The sequence below is a fragment of the Phytophthora cinnamomi genome (genome assembly GCF_018691715.1).
Source record: "Phytophthora cinnamomi strain GKB4 chromosome Unknown Contig94, whole genome shotgun sequence".
Classification (NCBI taxonomy): Eukaryota; Oomycota; class Peronosporomycetes; order Peronosporales; family Peronosporaceae; genus Phytophthora; species Phytophthora cinnamomi.
In genome coordinates, this window is record NW_027151027.1 from 10382 (window position 1) to 26629 (window position 16248).

A 16248-nucleotide genomic window follows, 5' to 3' on the forward strand; every position below is an offset into this window, starting at 1 on the left:
GCTCGCAGGCAGGATGCGCCGTGCACTGTGGATGGCAGATCGTGCCCACTGGCCCGCTTTTCGATGATGGTCTTTTACGCAGTAGAAGTCCGTCATTGACGCGACCAGGAGACGCGCAGAATTTGTTTCGGTCTAATAAGACACCGCGGTGGCGCGCTCTCTATCCGCGAGGTAACCTCTGCTGTGGCGAGCGGCTTTCGCTCGATTTGACAGTGGCGCAATTGCGGAGGAAGCCATCTTCGTTGTCGTCGTCTTCTCGGTGCGCGGGCCGCTCAGATGCGCTCAAATCCCGGCCGAAAACGTTTTCCAGTTGTATCCTTAAAATGGCAAAAAAAATCCGCTCTGGCTCCTTCTCGGCGCGTCGCCAGCGTACCCATCTGACCGCGAAGGGTGCTGGTAATGCTGCGACGCCGTCGCCAACGCCGCCGGCCGACGACTTCTGGTCCTGCGCAGTGCCGACACGCAGCATTAGCATTAGCCCCGACAGCGCCCTAGTGGATGGCGCCACGAATATTGGCGAGGGCGTTACGAGGTGTTCGACAAATACCCAGCGCCAGCGAGGGCACGCACGCGCGCCCTTCCTTTCCAACCAGAGGTGACCCCAGTAGGAAATCGGCTCTTTCGGCCAAAACAACTGGAGGCTGCCGCCTTCCCGGCGGTTGCTCATTGATGCTAAAGGCCTCGACGGGATCAACTTACTGTCGTCCTGCAACCTGCAGGCTGCAGGCTTCCGACGGTTGATCTTTAGCAGGCGCACGCGCGATCAGCGGCGGAAGGGTCCTTCAAGTAGCGCCGTTGCGTGGTCACAGTGTTGCTCGTTGCAGATATACATACTATCCCTTCCCAACGTCCTTTTATCGTGCAATTTGTGCGGGCCATGTGCTTCGTTTTGGCGGAGATAGAGTCGATACGAAGTACAGTGCCCTCCGCTGGCAGCAGTGACAGCACCAGTTGAGCCCTGGTCTACCACACGTGATAACAGACTATCCGCGGTCTTCTCCGTCGTCTTCATTGCGAGCTCTGGCAAGATGACGAGGTGGTGGAAGTTGTAGCCTTCTGGGTCGACTACAGTATCAATACGCATCCTATTTTATAGCGGTTGCGTGTCTGAGCTTGCGGTTTGATGTCACGAAACGAAGCTGCGGTGATCACTTCCAAGAGTGTCACTTTGAATAGAGAAATCTACTATCGTGTCCGTCGAACAGGCAGTGAAAAAAGAAGAAGAAGTTCTGACGAACGTTGTGAAGTGGACTGAAAACCCAGATGATGATGATGATGATGATGATGATTTACGTGTTCGCGTAGATAGATTCGTGTATTCAAGCGATGTTCGTCGCGAGTGACGTACGGTAGTTGCGGTAGGAGGCAAGTCTTTCTCGGAAACGAGCCTACGGGCAAGGGCTTCGAACGTACAACTGGACGAGCAACACTGGTCGAAGGATAAACCACCGATCTTCTGGCAGCAGGCGGTGATTGTAGGCCCGCACGAGCAGGATGGGGCAGCGTTAGCGAAGGTGGCGGCCACGGCAACGAGGACGACGGCGAGGCAGGTCTTGAAATTCATCGTCGGTGCTTGGTTTCTTGGTTTTACGTCGGTTTGCAGCAGGTGCGGATGTCTTGGACTTTGCAAAATGAGGCGGTGAGGCGTTGCTGGCTTCAGTACATGTACTGCACCAAACCCGTCATGTGCCAAACCATCTCGTCAACTCAAAAAGCGTATTTAAGCTTCTTTTTTCTTGTACGTTTTTACTTAGTACTTTTATTATGCTTTGCAATGCGTTTGTCGTTTTCACCTAGTGATTTGCCCGAGTTATAATATCTGGCGCCCGATATAAAAACAGATGGCCATTAAATCCTCCAAGTTATAATCGCCAGCGTCGATATCGATATCGATTTACGCTATCTGTGGTCGAACTGCCGATCCAAAAACGAAATTCGGGCCGATTTATTTTAAATCGTGATGGCTGTGTACGGATTATAATGCCGCGCTTTATATATACATAATATGCAATTGGACACTTACATCTGGACACTTGACGAGTGGTCGGCAGATCGCGCTACTGATCTGTCGAAGCACCGCAGTTTTAGAAAACCCTCATCGTGCACAAGTGCAGAATGTACTCTCTCGACTACCGTTGGCGAGCCGTTTTTCTTATGCATGTGTGTGGAATCTGTATGCAGTATGTAAGGGATACATTTGGGCTAACGTGCGAACACTGCAGCCTTGGTACAAGTTGTTTTTGACCGATGGTATGGTAGATGAAGGAAATCGAACTAACCGCTCGTCGCGTTGGCCGAACGACGTGGTAACCCGTGTTCGAAAGTACGTGAAAGCCCACCCTACATTTTATTTAGAGGAGCTACAGCAGTTCATACGAAACGCTTTTCCTAAAGTAAAATGGTAGCGTAGTATCAACATGTGGTCTTACATGGCGGAGTGCAGCTCGCGCGACAGACAAGCAGAAAGCCCAGCGATACAGGAGCCGCTAGTGCACTCACAGACGAAGCTAACGAGCCGTTAAACACGTCCAACAGAGCCGTACCGGAGTAGCAGTGGCCGGCGACGTTACCTCGGTGTCCTGAGAACCAACGATGCGCCCGTTATGTTAAGTAGGAAGAGGTGGTGCGACTTACCTACGCCTCGAGGTCGATTTACTACAGTCTCGCATTTTTATGTCTTCGAATTATTTTATCTCAGAGATCGATCTAAGCCCTACATCCGAGCGACAAAATATCTGCAAACCACAATAAGTACAGTCGATAACGTTCCCTGTGCGATTCGATAACGTTTTTGGTGTTGATTCAACAATGTGGCACCCGTTGCTGCTGCACCAAACAGAAGAATGCACCCAGCCATGCCGCACCAAATATGCAGGCGAAATTGGTCCTTTTTGGAGATTAGGTTGTTTATAACATCAATGGTTGTCATAAAATGTTGGCCTGGTTTCGCCTCTGATCGAAGTCAATGACAATGAGAATTCTCCTGGTGTGCTACGCAGTGGCTCGTTTTGTGACATATGGCGCGCCCAAAGCCATACCATAGCTTTGATGAAGAGTACAAGGTTGTACTCTACATCGTTGCCTTTGGTATTTTGTATTTATCGTGGCATTTTAGTAAATATGGGTGGCATTTTTCTAAGTTAAAATTATTTTCCATATATTTTAATCTTAATTGCCTGCTCGACTGAAACAATAGTTAAGAACAAGCGATAGCGGGTAGCCGACGAAACATCAAGGCCGAGGCTAAAAAAAATTGATGCAACTTGAAATTATGGTCTGCCAACATGGGTCAATCCAGATGTAAGTGGACCGACCTTCCTGCTTCGCGATTGATAAACAAGTATGTTTGATGAAAAAGTTGGCACAACTCAGTATTGAGGGTCCCAACGGAGATCTAGTTTCGATCTTGGCGGGTCGGTGCAGTGCATGTACTGAAGCCGACACGCCTCTCAGTTGTTCAAGACATCCACACCTGCTGCAAACCGAAAATCCAAGTACCGACGATGAACTTCCTTGGTCAGCGCCGCAAAGCGCAGCAAAACTGACCTTCCATTGTTATCCAGGACGTTGATATTCACCTTTCGAGTGAGACGAATGCTGTTCGTCCAGTTGCTCGTTCGGTGATCCTTGCCAGTAGCCGAGAACAACTGCCTTTTTGTTCTCTGGATTTTATCCAGAGTCCTTAGGCAGATGCCACTCAGGTGCCATTATTCTCCAATCGAAATACCTGCTGAATATGATTCAATCGATTCGGTTCAACAGGCGCTGGAGGTGACTGTGATGCTGAATCACCTGTGCTCTAATCAAATTATGCTGGTGTGTTGACCCATCCAGTTTTTATTAAGTTAAAAACCCTATTATTTCAAATAACTTGTACTCCAGTATAATACCTGTGACAGGTAATTTATCTGATCACTCGAGCGACATCCGCGGATTTTTTCCGCGTTCCTGTAACATGCAGTCCTCGTGAAGATGAGGGGTGGTCGCCTTCGTTCATTAAGACAAAGTCGTGTGCCGCACGAAGCGAATCTCTGAAATTTCGTGGCCTAAGTTTGAAGCAGATGAAACAAAGCTACGCCCTGCCTCGATTTGTGTATTTCTCGTAGCCTACGCGGCGTGGTCGCGGTCACATGCAAACTCTAGCAAAGCCGTGCTTCGCCCCTGGATTTTAATTTGCGGACTGCACAGCACAGCAATAGATATATTCTTGCTGTTGTATAGTACTGCTCTCATCTTTTCTTTGATAATAACAGGAAATAGGTGGTTTAGTTGTTTCTCCCACCGCGCTACTGCCCCAAACGGATACAATACAGTAATCGGACCTAAAACATAACTGCATTTCTGTAGTAGGGAGCCCTGTCACTGGGCTGCCGGACGTGTGCAGGAGCGGCTGGACGGAACGTGTGTCGAGATCGACTTGACGCGGTGACCGGGGTGGTGCACAGCGTGAAGTCGGGGACGAAGTTGTACGACAGCGAACGGTCGGTGGTCGGGGCGAGCCAGCTGACTACGGGTACTAGCGACGGGAGCAGGTCGCAGTTGAAGATCGGCAGCCGCAGAAGATCGCCGGGAGGAGCGACGCGTGAGCAGTGAGGAGCGGTAAGTATCGGAGAACGGAGGGGCGACGTGTGAGCCCACGACGTGAGGCCAGGAGGCCACGAGCACGGAGATGAGAGCGAAGAGGGAGAGGTCCAAGTATGAGTAGGAAGGCGCCGTGTGATAGCTTAGGGTAGCTAGGCGACGGGGGAGTAGGCTAAGTGGGGGCAGTGCGAGCGGCGGTCTGGCCGTTCGACCCTCAGTTGCGATTTATCACTGGCTAGTGGTGAGTCAAGACTAAAGGAATACACGAAGTTGCGCCGAAGCACAGGTTCCCGCGTGTGGTTCTGCGACTCGAGGGTAGTCGGCCAACGCCTGGAGTAACAACGAAGGTAGGCGAAAGTGGCGGACAGTGCACATGAGGGCGACGTACCAAGTAGGGTGGCCGGGACCGTGGAGAGAGACCACGGGGGCACGAGGTGCACTCCAGAACGCACCTTGGCCGTGAGAGGACGACGCCTCCGAGCACCATCAGCCGTGACGGGGCGTCACCTCGCCCGATTTGCATATCCGGTGGGAGCCGCCTGTGGCTTGCCGGGGCCCAGGTGTCTATGTAGCTCCCTCCCCGCCGTCCCTATTCCCGAGGCCCGCCGTGTCGTTGAAGGGTCGGCCGTCAGCCGTCTGGTCGTCGTAAGCCTCGCACTTGTTGGCAGTCGGCGTTGAACCGTTGACCTAGGTGTGGACGCGGCAACTCGTGTATACTCATGCACCGGGGGCGTGTAATGAGAAGGGAGTTGGGCTTCGGGTTAAGTCGAGTAATCTACATGGTGGTCATGACAGGCGCTTTCCGGGCTAGGTCGTGACGGAGGCCCTTAGAGGGCTTAGCGTCAGCGGGCAACGGACTGGAAACGAGTGAGAAAAGACAAGAGTGAGAACGAGAAAGCTAACCGAGGGGTTTATTTGTGCTTATAGAGGAGCTAACGAACGGACATGACCACGCAACGTGATCAACGAGCTGAGCGACGAGCTGCGTCGCAAGAACGAGCGGAAACAGCGGCTCGCGAGGCGGCAAAGCAACGGCAGCCGCAGCTGACGGCATCAGCGACGCTGGAAACGGAAGACGGAGGAACGGTACTGGTCGAGTCGGAGATGATCCGACCGACAACGGGCGACACGCCAACGAACGCCGGGTCGGGAGGCTCGAACCCTGGCGGCGGCAGCGCGACGGCTGGAGCTGGAATACCGGGAAGCAGCGCTGGCGCAATGCGGCGTGCGGCGACAGACCCGAGCACGACGACGACCTCGAGTACAGCGGCGACCTCGAGGACGGCGGTAACGTCGAGCGCGGCAGAGACTGCGAGTACTGCGGCTACCACGGGCATGGCGACGAGCCCGAGCGCAGCAACCAACACGACGATGAGCAACTTGACGGCGGGTGGCGGTGGCGACCAGGGAGGTGAAGACCCTGGGCGCGTATCACTGGCCACGGGCATGCCACCAACGACGAGGTACTGGGGATCCTGGGCGGACGACCAGACCCCACCACGCCAGGTGATCGTGCGCGAGAAAGCCAGAGCACTGAAGCTCACCAAGTTCAAAGGGCTGGACGACGGCATGCCGGTCACGATGTGGCTGAAGACGGTCCGCGCTGAGGTCCGTCGGCAGGCTTCGACGATGGGCGTAGAGTGGAGCGACGGGCAGCTCTATCACGAAGTGGCGTCACACCTTGACGGAGAGGCGAAGCGGTGGTTTGCCACCGTCATGGAGTCCGTGCCACCCAGCGAGGAGAACATCAACACCTTGGCGGGCATGCTGAGGGCTAAGTACCTGACCCAACGCACGACCCCGGAGGTGGTTGACCTCTTGAACGCAAGACGACAGATGCGGGGCGAGCGCCTCGTGGAGTACGCGCAGTCCTTGAGAGAGATTGGGGAGCGTGGCGACGTCGGCGAGAGCTGGCTTGTGAACGCGTTCCTCAAGGGAATGAACAGCGTCGAAGGCGCGACGCACGTGCGAGGACACCGGCCGCAGACACTTGACGAGGCTGTGCGGCTGGCGGTCCCACACGTCGGCGAATACGGAGAAGGGTACGGCGTCGGACTTGATGGCGCGCTGGGACGACCGGGAGACCCAGCGAGGGCGCTGGCCCTTGGCGACGACCGGAGCGATGAGCAGTCAGGAGCAATCGGGACTTCGGGACAACTTGACGAATGTAGCAACTGGGTACGGCCCCATGTGGGGGGCGACACAGAACCCACCCCGGTACGATACCGAAGGCAGACCGGTATCGACGGGAGGAGCCAGTTCAACTGAATGGTGGAAGGCAATTCCACCGGGATTTTCACTGGTACCTACTGGTAGGCAAGCTACTCTGGGTGAAGGTTGGAATTTTCAAACGGCTGGCGGTGACCAGTCTGGGGCACGCGGAAAACGGCAAAGCGGCGACCAGCATGGAAGACGGCCAGCGAAGGCCTTGAAGGTGGAAGCTAACGACGGCGACTCGGCAGGAGCGAGAAGCGCGACCAATCCCACGCTAGGGACGCGTGAGGGTCGGCTACGCAACCTGGACCGATACCAGGAGCGCGTCCAAGCGCAACGGGCGCCAGGAGGAAGCACGCCGACCGTTCACAGGCCGGGCGTCGACTGTTTCTACTGTGGGCGGAGCGGACACTACGCGCGAGAATGCGACCTGAAGCGGTCTGACCTGGCCTCTAGGGACGCAGACGCAAGGCAAGACGGCGGAAAAGACAACGGACCGACGACGGGAAACGGCCCGCGAGCGTAAGGTCCCCGGCCTTACTGCTCGCAGGACCTGATCCGGGAAGACTACGAGGACGAGGGGCCCCGCACACGCGAGGAAGGGTTCGCGGTGCTGGCGTCCGAGGGCGGCAACGTGGGACAGCCCACAGAGTTAGAGAAGAGCACGGCCGGGCACTAGCGCGGACGACAAGTGGCAGTGAGCGCCGCGTCGTGGTCTACGCTGGGGATGGCGAGACGCCCCACGAGCGTACGCCACGCAGCAACGCAGCAACGGAGGCTCTGGTGAGCGCTACCGCGACGCGAGGCAAGTCCACGGTCCCAAGCACGACGGCAGCGGTGGTGTCGACTGGGGATGGCGCAGACCAGCTGAAGGGTGTCCCGAGCAAGCAGGAACTTGACGCAGCAGTGACTGCACAGCTGCAGGCGGTGTACAAGCTGTACGAAGACGAGAGGGCCTCCGCGACTCCTGGAGAAGGCGGCAACACGCAGCAGACGCGGGCAGTAGCGTCCGCAATGCGTGAGGAAGGTGACGACGGAGACGCGCTACCTGCTCGAGTGGTGCTGGAACGAGAGCTACGGGCCCGTGACCAGCCCAAGGCTAAGGTGCTACTCGTGCAGGCGCGCGACCAACAGCGAAGACTGGCAGCAGAGTCCGAAGCGTCCGGATGGGCGCCCAGGCGCTCAAATCGAGCGGTACACGTGCGGGCTCGACGAGAGCGTCGTGCCGAACGACAACGCTGTGCGGCCAGCGTCGACGCAGCTAAGGAAGACGCCGACGCGGAAGCCAAGACGGTGCTGGACGAGAAGATGCCGCTCACCGTCGGCGACGGCAAGTCGTTGGCGGAGGCGACGTCTCTGCAGCGTTCCAGAACCCGACGGAGATACAAGAAACTCGTGCGCAAAGCACGTGCCAAGGCGAATCGCCACCTGCGGGCGCTGATCGAGGAGGCAGAGCACCTCGAGGGTGCGTACTACGCGCTCGACGCGCTTCACCGGCGCGGAAGCCGCCAAGAAGCGGGAACAATGGACTACGATGCGGCAATGGCGGCGGGGTTCGAGCAGCCCCGAGTGACGAAGGTGTTGACGGCATCGAAGCTTTACGGGCAACGGAAGCGCTACGCGTACACCAGCGGCAACGTGTATGCACACACGAATGTCACGAAGATGGACGGCGAGCCGCGGCCAATGCGGGTTGGGCGACTGCGTGCCGTACGAGCCCCAGTTGTTGACTCATTGCCGACGGCGAGCGTGGCAGTGATGGGAGAGCAGAGAGAGATCAAACTGGACACGGGGGCCCAGTTCAGCGTGGCGGGTGAGGATTGGCGGTCACTTGGCGAGCGCCTGCCGACGCTGCCACCCGTGGACTACGTCGAGGGCTTCACTGGGGCGGTCTCGAAGGTGCTGGGCGTATGGCGCTTTCGGTTCCGTACTCAGTACGACCAGATCATGGTCGTCGATGCACTGGTGGTGAAGGGTGCAACCTCGGAGTTCCTCGTCGGAGAAGATTGGATGCTACAGCAAGGAGTCAAGATCGACTTTGTCTCCTGCGAGATGAAGAGGTATGCGGACGACGTGCGGAAGGTGGTGCCATTCTGGTGCATGATCGGCCAGCGTCAAGCACGGCCGGCGAAGGTACGAGTAGTGCGACGCGCACGAGTGCGCACGGCGACCTGCCAGAACATCGAGTTGGCGGTGGCAGCCCCCGACGGCACTGAGGGCTTGTTCACGCCGAAGGCTCATGGAGAATCGCACACACTGCTGGGACCGACGCTGACGACGGCTCGCGGTGGTCGAATCGTCGTACCAGTGATGAACTTGTACGGGAGAAGCGTCAAGCTGCCGTCGAGGGAGAAGTTGGGGACGTGGACTCCCAGCAGCGACGAGATCAAGGTACTTGCCGACGAAGGAGAGCTGGACCGTGCGCGAGTACGTCAGTGGCTGGCCGGACTGCAGGACGACACCAGACCATTGAGCAACGAGGAGGACCTAAACATGGGAGACATGAGTAAGGAGGATTGTGAGCTGTTATTGCAATTACTGCGCACCTACCCCAAGCTACTGGAGCCGAGAGAAGGCTGTCCTCCAGCAACGACGCTCGGCGTGGAGCACGAAATCCTCACCGGTGCCGAAGCGCCGATCAAAGTTCGTGCTAGGCGGCACGCACATGAAGAACAGCAGGTCATCGACGACAACGTGGACGAGATGCTGCGCGGCGGTGTGATCGAGGAGGGCCACGGGGCGTGGGGCTTCCCAGCGGTCCTGGTGAAGAAGAAGGACGGGTCCGTGCGCTTCTGCATAGACTACCGTCAGCTGAACGAGATCACGAAGAAGGACGTCTATCCTTTGCCGAGGATAGACGACACTCTGGACCACCTGCACGGTGCCAGGAGGTTTACTACGCTGGACTTGCACTCAGGGTACTGGCAGGTACCCGTCGCGAAGAAGGATCGCGACAAGACCGGGTTCGTGACCCGACGGGGACTCTTTCGATTCGTGCGAATGCCCTTCGGGCTCGCAAACGCACCTGGAACGTTTCAGAGGATGATGGACGCCGTCCTCCGAGGTCTCACATGGCAGACATGTCTTGTGTACCTGGACGACGTCATCATCTTCACCAAGGGCGACGTGGCCCAGCACGTGGTCGAGCTGGCCGCGGTGCTCGAGCGGTTAGCACGGGCGGGACTGTTACTGAAAGCAACGAAGTGTACGTTTGCGGCCGAGAGGTTGGAGTACCTCGGCCATGAACTCGACGCCGATGGCGTGAGGCCAGTGGAGAGCAACGTCAGCAGTATGACGAACTTCCCCACGCCTCAAGACACAGACGCAGTGAGACGATTCGTGGCCATGGCTGGCTACTACAGACGCTTTGTACCGGAGTTCGCCAGCAGGGCGGCTCCTATGACGAAACTACTACGCAAAGGAGTAGTCTGGAGGTGGGGCGTGTCGCAGCAGACCGACTTTGACGACCTGAAGGAGGAGTTGAGCAAGCGGCCGATCTTGGCCTACCCCGACTTCTCGAGACCTTTCAGACTCATCACCGACGCATCGGCTGTAGGGCTCGGAGCGACTCTGACGCAGGACCAAGGCAAGGGGGAGCAGCCCATAGCATACGCTTCGAAGGTGAACTCGGAGACGATGGCCAGGTATGGCATCTCTGAGCTGGAATGCGCGGCCGTAATCTGGGCTGTGAAGTTGTTCAGGCCGTATTTGTACGGGCGGAGGTTCCATTTGGTCACGGACCACTCTGCGCTGAAGTGGTTGATGACATCGACGACGTTGAGCCCGAAGCTACATAGGTGGGCACTGCAACTTCAAGAATACGACTTCGGGATAGAATACAGGCCGGGCAACGACAACGTAGTCGCTGACGCACTGTCGCGAGCGCCAACCGGTGTCATGGCTGCTGTGAGAGCGACCAACGAGGCAGAAGAGCAGGGACGTGGCGGAGGAAAACGTCACGGAGCGAGGCAGCCACCTAGGGGCGAGAGTCTACGAGTAGCAGTGGAGCAGCAAGCCGCTGGTGATGGACAGCAGAACGGCAACCGCCGCCGCGGCAGTGAGAGCATTACAGTTGGGAGTGACGGCCAGCTGACGGACGCAGTGCTGCGTGAAGAGCAAGGCCGCGACAGGACAGTGCAGAATCTGAAGAAGAAGGGTAAGTACGGCGCGAGGCTGATTGTGGAAGTTGACGGCGTGGTGTGCATCAAGGACGCCGACGGCAGCAACCGAGCAGTGCTGCCCACGGCTCTGTGGGCTACTGTGCTGCGTGAGAACCATGACTCGGTATACACATGTCATCTGCGTACGCCGCAGACACTCGCGAGAATCGCGACTAGCTACTGGTGGCCCGACATGAGGGTTCACGTACGACGTTGGGTGCAGTCTTGTCGTGACTGCGGCTCGCGCAAAGCGAAAGCGAAGGAAGTGATACCCCCGCTGCGGAGCCAAGGTGTGGGTGAACCAGGAGATCGGTGGGCACTGCACGTAGCGGGTCCGCTGCCCGTTGCGCCCCAGGGCAATCGGTATGTCATTGCGGCCGTCGACTACGCGACGCGGTACGCCGTCGTGGCAGCGACGCCCGCGCACACGGCGAAGGACGTGGCCAGGTTCATGGTCGAGAAGTTGGTCTTCGTGTATGGACCGATGCGGGAGATAGCGATGGACGGCGCGCCAGAGCTGAACGGACAAATCGTGGAGGCGCTGGTGAATGAGTTGCAGGCCAAGCAACTCACGCCAGTGCCGTATCGACCAGCGCTGCTGGGTTTAGTCGAAAGATTTCACCGCACGTGGAAGGACATGGTGTCCATATACGTGTCGGCGGCGCAGGACGACTGGGACCACTGGCTGCCATGCGCGGCATACGCATACAACGGGGCGAGGCACACGAGCACGGGCTTCAGCCCAAACGAGCTAATGATGGGGCGCAAGCTACGCGCGCCAAACGAACTACTGCGGACGAAGACAAACCGGGCGGCGAGGACCGGTGCCTTCGCCGAACAGTACAAGGCGCTGGTTGACCAGCTGACACGAGCTTCGGAGGTAGCGCGAGCGGCGCTCGCAAAGGACCAGTTGCGCAGAGAGAAGTATTACAACAAGAAGGTGCGCGAGACCACGCGATTCGGCGTGAGAGACTTCGTCTGGGTACTGAGGCCACCATGAGGCAAGGGCATCACTAAGCTAGCCCACCAGTGGGTGGGGCCTGCTAAGATCGTTCAGGACGCTGGCTACGACAACTGGGAAGTGGCCCGTGAGGACAATGGTGAACGGCTGATCGTGCACTGCAGCTTTCTCGTGTCGAGCCACTGCCCAAGTGGTTCGCTCGGGTCCGCCGCGGAAAGCATACTTCAGGAATTGCAGTCAGAGGGGAACAGCGAGTCGGAAGAGGCAGAGGCGGACGCCAACACCAACGAGGGAGGCGACAGTGATCTCCGGCATGAAATCCAGCCGACGGACAGCAGGACGGAGAACGGAGAACGGAACCACCGGTCCGGTGGATCAGAACCGACGGCGACCCGCCGACAAGAAGGCATGGGGCCGGCAGCAGCGAAGAAGACAGCGACGGCGGAGAGGCCGGTGGTGGTGAGACCGCCAGGACTAGCAATAAGAGGGGGCAGTCAGCAATCACCTCCGTCAGGGAGAACGCAAGGAGCAGCAAGTGAGGCACCGGCATCACTCTCGAAGAAGCGGCGGCGACAGAAGACGAGCAATGACAAAGAGCAGTCGGCGCTGCAGCGACAACGACGTGAAGCAGTTGACGCCGCGCAGGCAAGTTATGCGTGACGAGCAGGAAGCCGCAGCCGCGGCGGAGACTAGTACAAACCGTGATCGTCGGATTCACGGTGGTCGCAATGCCGAAAACGAAGACGGAGACAGAAACGAGAGGCACCTAGACCTCAACGTGGCGGCGGGACTGACGATGGAACAGCAGCTGTCACTGGTGATGGTCGAGGCGGACATCAAGGAGCTGCAGTGGGACTGCTGCAAGGCCGAGGACGGCCGCGACGGCCCGCTCCGATGCCGGAGCTACTGCAAGTACCAACAGCAGGGTTCATCATCGAGAGGGCGCGGCGACGAGTGCGGAATCGGGCAGGCAGATACGTACTGGAGCACGAAGTGCAGTACGGCGTACGACGTGGAGGGCCGATGGGCCGGCGCTGGCTGTCGGCCGAGGAGTTCGAGGCGCTCGACGATGCCCACAAGATCGAGGACGATCTTGATGCCGGGGATGACGTGTAGTAGGGAGCCCTGTCACTGGGCTGCCGGACGTGTGCAGGAGCGGCTGGACGGAACGTGTGTCGAGATCGACTTGACGCGGTGACCGGGGTGGTGCACAGCGTGAAGTCGGAGACGAAGTTGTACGACAGCGAACGGTCAGTGGTCGGGGCGAGCCAGCTGACTACGGGTACTAGCGACGGGAGCAGGTCGCAGTTGAAGATCGGCAGCCGCAGAAGATCGCCGGGAGGAGCGACGCGTGAGCAGTGAGGAGCGGTAAGTATCGGAGAACGGAGGGGCGACGTGTGAGCCCACGACGTGAGGCCAGGAGGCCACGAGCACGGAGATGAGAGCGAAGAGGGAGAGGTCCAAGTATGAGTAGGAAGGCGCCGTGTGATAGCTTAGGGTAGCTAGGCGACGGGGGAGTAGGCTAAGTGGGGGCAACGAGCGGTGGTCTGGCCGTTCGACCCTCAGTTGCGATTTATCACTGGCTAGTGGTGAGTCAAGACTAAAGGAATACACGAAGTTGCGCCGAAGCACAGGTTCCCGCGTGTGGTTCTGTGACTCGAGGGTAGTCGGCCAACGCCTGGAGTAACAACGAAGGTAGGCGAAAGTGGCGGACAGTGCACATGAGGGCGACGTACCAAGTAGGGTGGCCGGGACCGTGGAGAGAGACCACGGGGGCACGAGGTGCACTCCAGAACGCACCTTGGCCGTGAGAGGACGACGCCTCCGAGCACCATCAGCCGTGACGGGGCGTCACCTCGCCCGATTTGCATATCCGGTGGGAGCCGCCTGTGGCTTGCCGGGGCCCAGGTGTCTATGTAGCTCCCTCCCCGCCGTCCCTATTCCCGAGGCCCGCCGTGTCGTTGAAGGGTCGGCCGTCAGCCGTCTGGTCGTCGTAAGCCTCGCACTTGTTGGCAGTCGGCGTTGAACCGTTGACCTAGGTGTGGACGCGGCAACTCGTGTATACTCATGCACCGGGGGCGTGTAATGAGAAGGGAGTTGGGCTTCGGGTTAAGTCCAGTAACCTACATTTCAATACTAAGTGGGATATTCGCCTTCACTTTTTACCAGTCACACTTCGAGAGAGCACTGCTGGAAACTGATACTCTATTAGTAGATAAGACTGGACATGCGTATGGTCTGCACAAGGAACTATGCCAGTAATACGGACGTGTTAGCTCGCGCGTACCCTACGATGAACCAAAATTGTCGGGGTTTTTTGTCAGATAATTTTATTCTACACCCAATTCGTTGCACTTTCGCGACCTAAGTCTCACATTTTGATCGAGAAATATTGGCATTCCATGAATCTTGAGAAATGCCCTCAAGTCACCTATGTTGTAAAGTTTCGTACTACCAAGAAGCAGTCGAGGTCTAGTTCAATTCACTCGTGGACCATGACATGCATTCTCTTATTTTTCATTTTATTTTCCGCGGATAATGCCGTTTGCGCCCAGGGTGCACTCTAATTCTCCTCCGTACCTGCAGTTACGGCCGTATTATTATTTTTCTCTTTTAGTGGAATATGATATAGTATCTGTTTACAGAGCTACTGCTGACACTCCCAGATTGAAACTCATGGGCATGTAGTTCTCAAATTTCCAAGTCAGCCTAACCCGTCCTGTCATCCGAAGAGCCAAGCCATGACGTTCCATCGTCGTTATCCTTGCTGTCGCTGCTGCCGTGCCCAGCTCTGCCACGCCGGACCTGAGAGAACAAGCTGCTCCGCGTTCCAAATTTGTGAGACCATGCGACGTGGATGCGTGTGGCCCAGCCAACTCCGACAAAACAGAAAATACTGCGGCTCTCTCAGTGATCATCCTGTCTACAAAATCTTTAAGCTGTGCTGTGTTCAAAGCTGCTCAACTCCCCGTGCATTGTGAAGTAGATATCAAGTGGGCGGCTGAACAAGCAAAGCAAATCAAGGCATACACTTCGTTGAAGCAACCAATTTGAGATTCTTGTCAACACAAACAATACAAGCAATCGACTACTCAGTGAACCATCAAAATGAACGTGTCAGACAAATATATTGAAGCGGTGTAACGGGGTTACACGTACAAGTGGCTGCAAGCCACTTGTGGATTTAACAGATAGGTTATCTGTTAAAAGTTTTGGATACTTCCTCACCTTGGTGTAAGACACACCAATGGATACATTGAAGTGGACCACCACAGTGAGTGGTCCACACATACCCAAATATCCTATTGGTAGAAAGCAGCATCTTTCTACCAATCAGAGACATGCATATTAGCGGGGCTCTGACAGCCAGCCGCTGTCAACCCTTTCATAGATGATAAACAGTTTTTAGCAGATTTTAGAGGAAGGTCAATTTACAAGCAATACAGTTCTCATTTTACCTTAAACTAGCTACTTGGAATCCTATCTTACTTAACTTATATTTGTGTATTCAAATATAATTAACCTAAGTAATTACTAAGTACTTACGCTTCCTCATACACGTTGCGCAACGTGTAAGCTAAAGTAGTGAGTCAAGTTAGACCCACTACACCTGGTAGCACTTTGTAGTCCGTCCAACGACCGACTGCTTGACGTTCGTACGAGGCGTACGAACGCGGAGCCGAGAACCACATGAGCACGGAGGTGCCCATGGAGAGCTCCAACACGCCTGCAACGCATGTTGCACGCGCTGACTGCCCCCACCTGTCTGACCCAGAGTGGGAAGCTCTCCAACGACTGTCAACAGTCATTGGATAAGCGGCGATAGCTACGATGCTACGTACGCTATCGCCGACGGAGCAACATGGTGTTGCTCTGGGGTTCATCATGAAGGAGCAGCGTGACGCTGCTTCCTCAGTGACGGCGTCGTCAGGGACGACACCGCGTGCTCAACCATTAAAGTTGAGCGTAAGCAATTACGTGGGAAGAGAGGGCGAGCCTCTCCTCCGATGGCTTGTCGAACTCGACACAGCCATAGCGGCTCGACGCATCGTCGACCCGCTGTCGAAGGTCGCGTTCGCCATGTCCTGCCTTGGCGGACGCGCAAGGAGTTGGGCGTATGGACGTCGACTCTCCGATCCTACGTGCTTCAACACGTACGAAGTGTTCAAAGAGGAGCTCAAACAAGCGTTTGAGCTCCCGCAAAACGAGTTCCGGTCGAGGGCGGAGTTCCTCGACCTTCAGCAGGGTAAGCATGACGTCCATGCTTACGCGCAGCGCGCACGATATTTGGTATCAAATATCGTGACTAACCCGATTGACGAGGCGACCAAG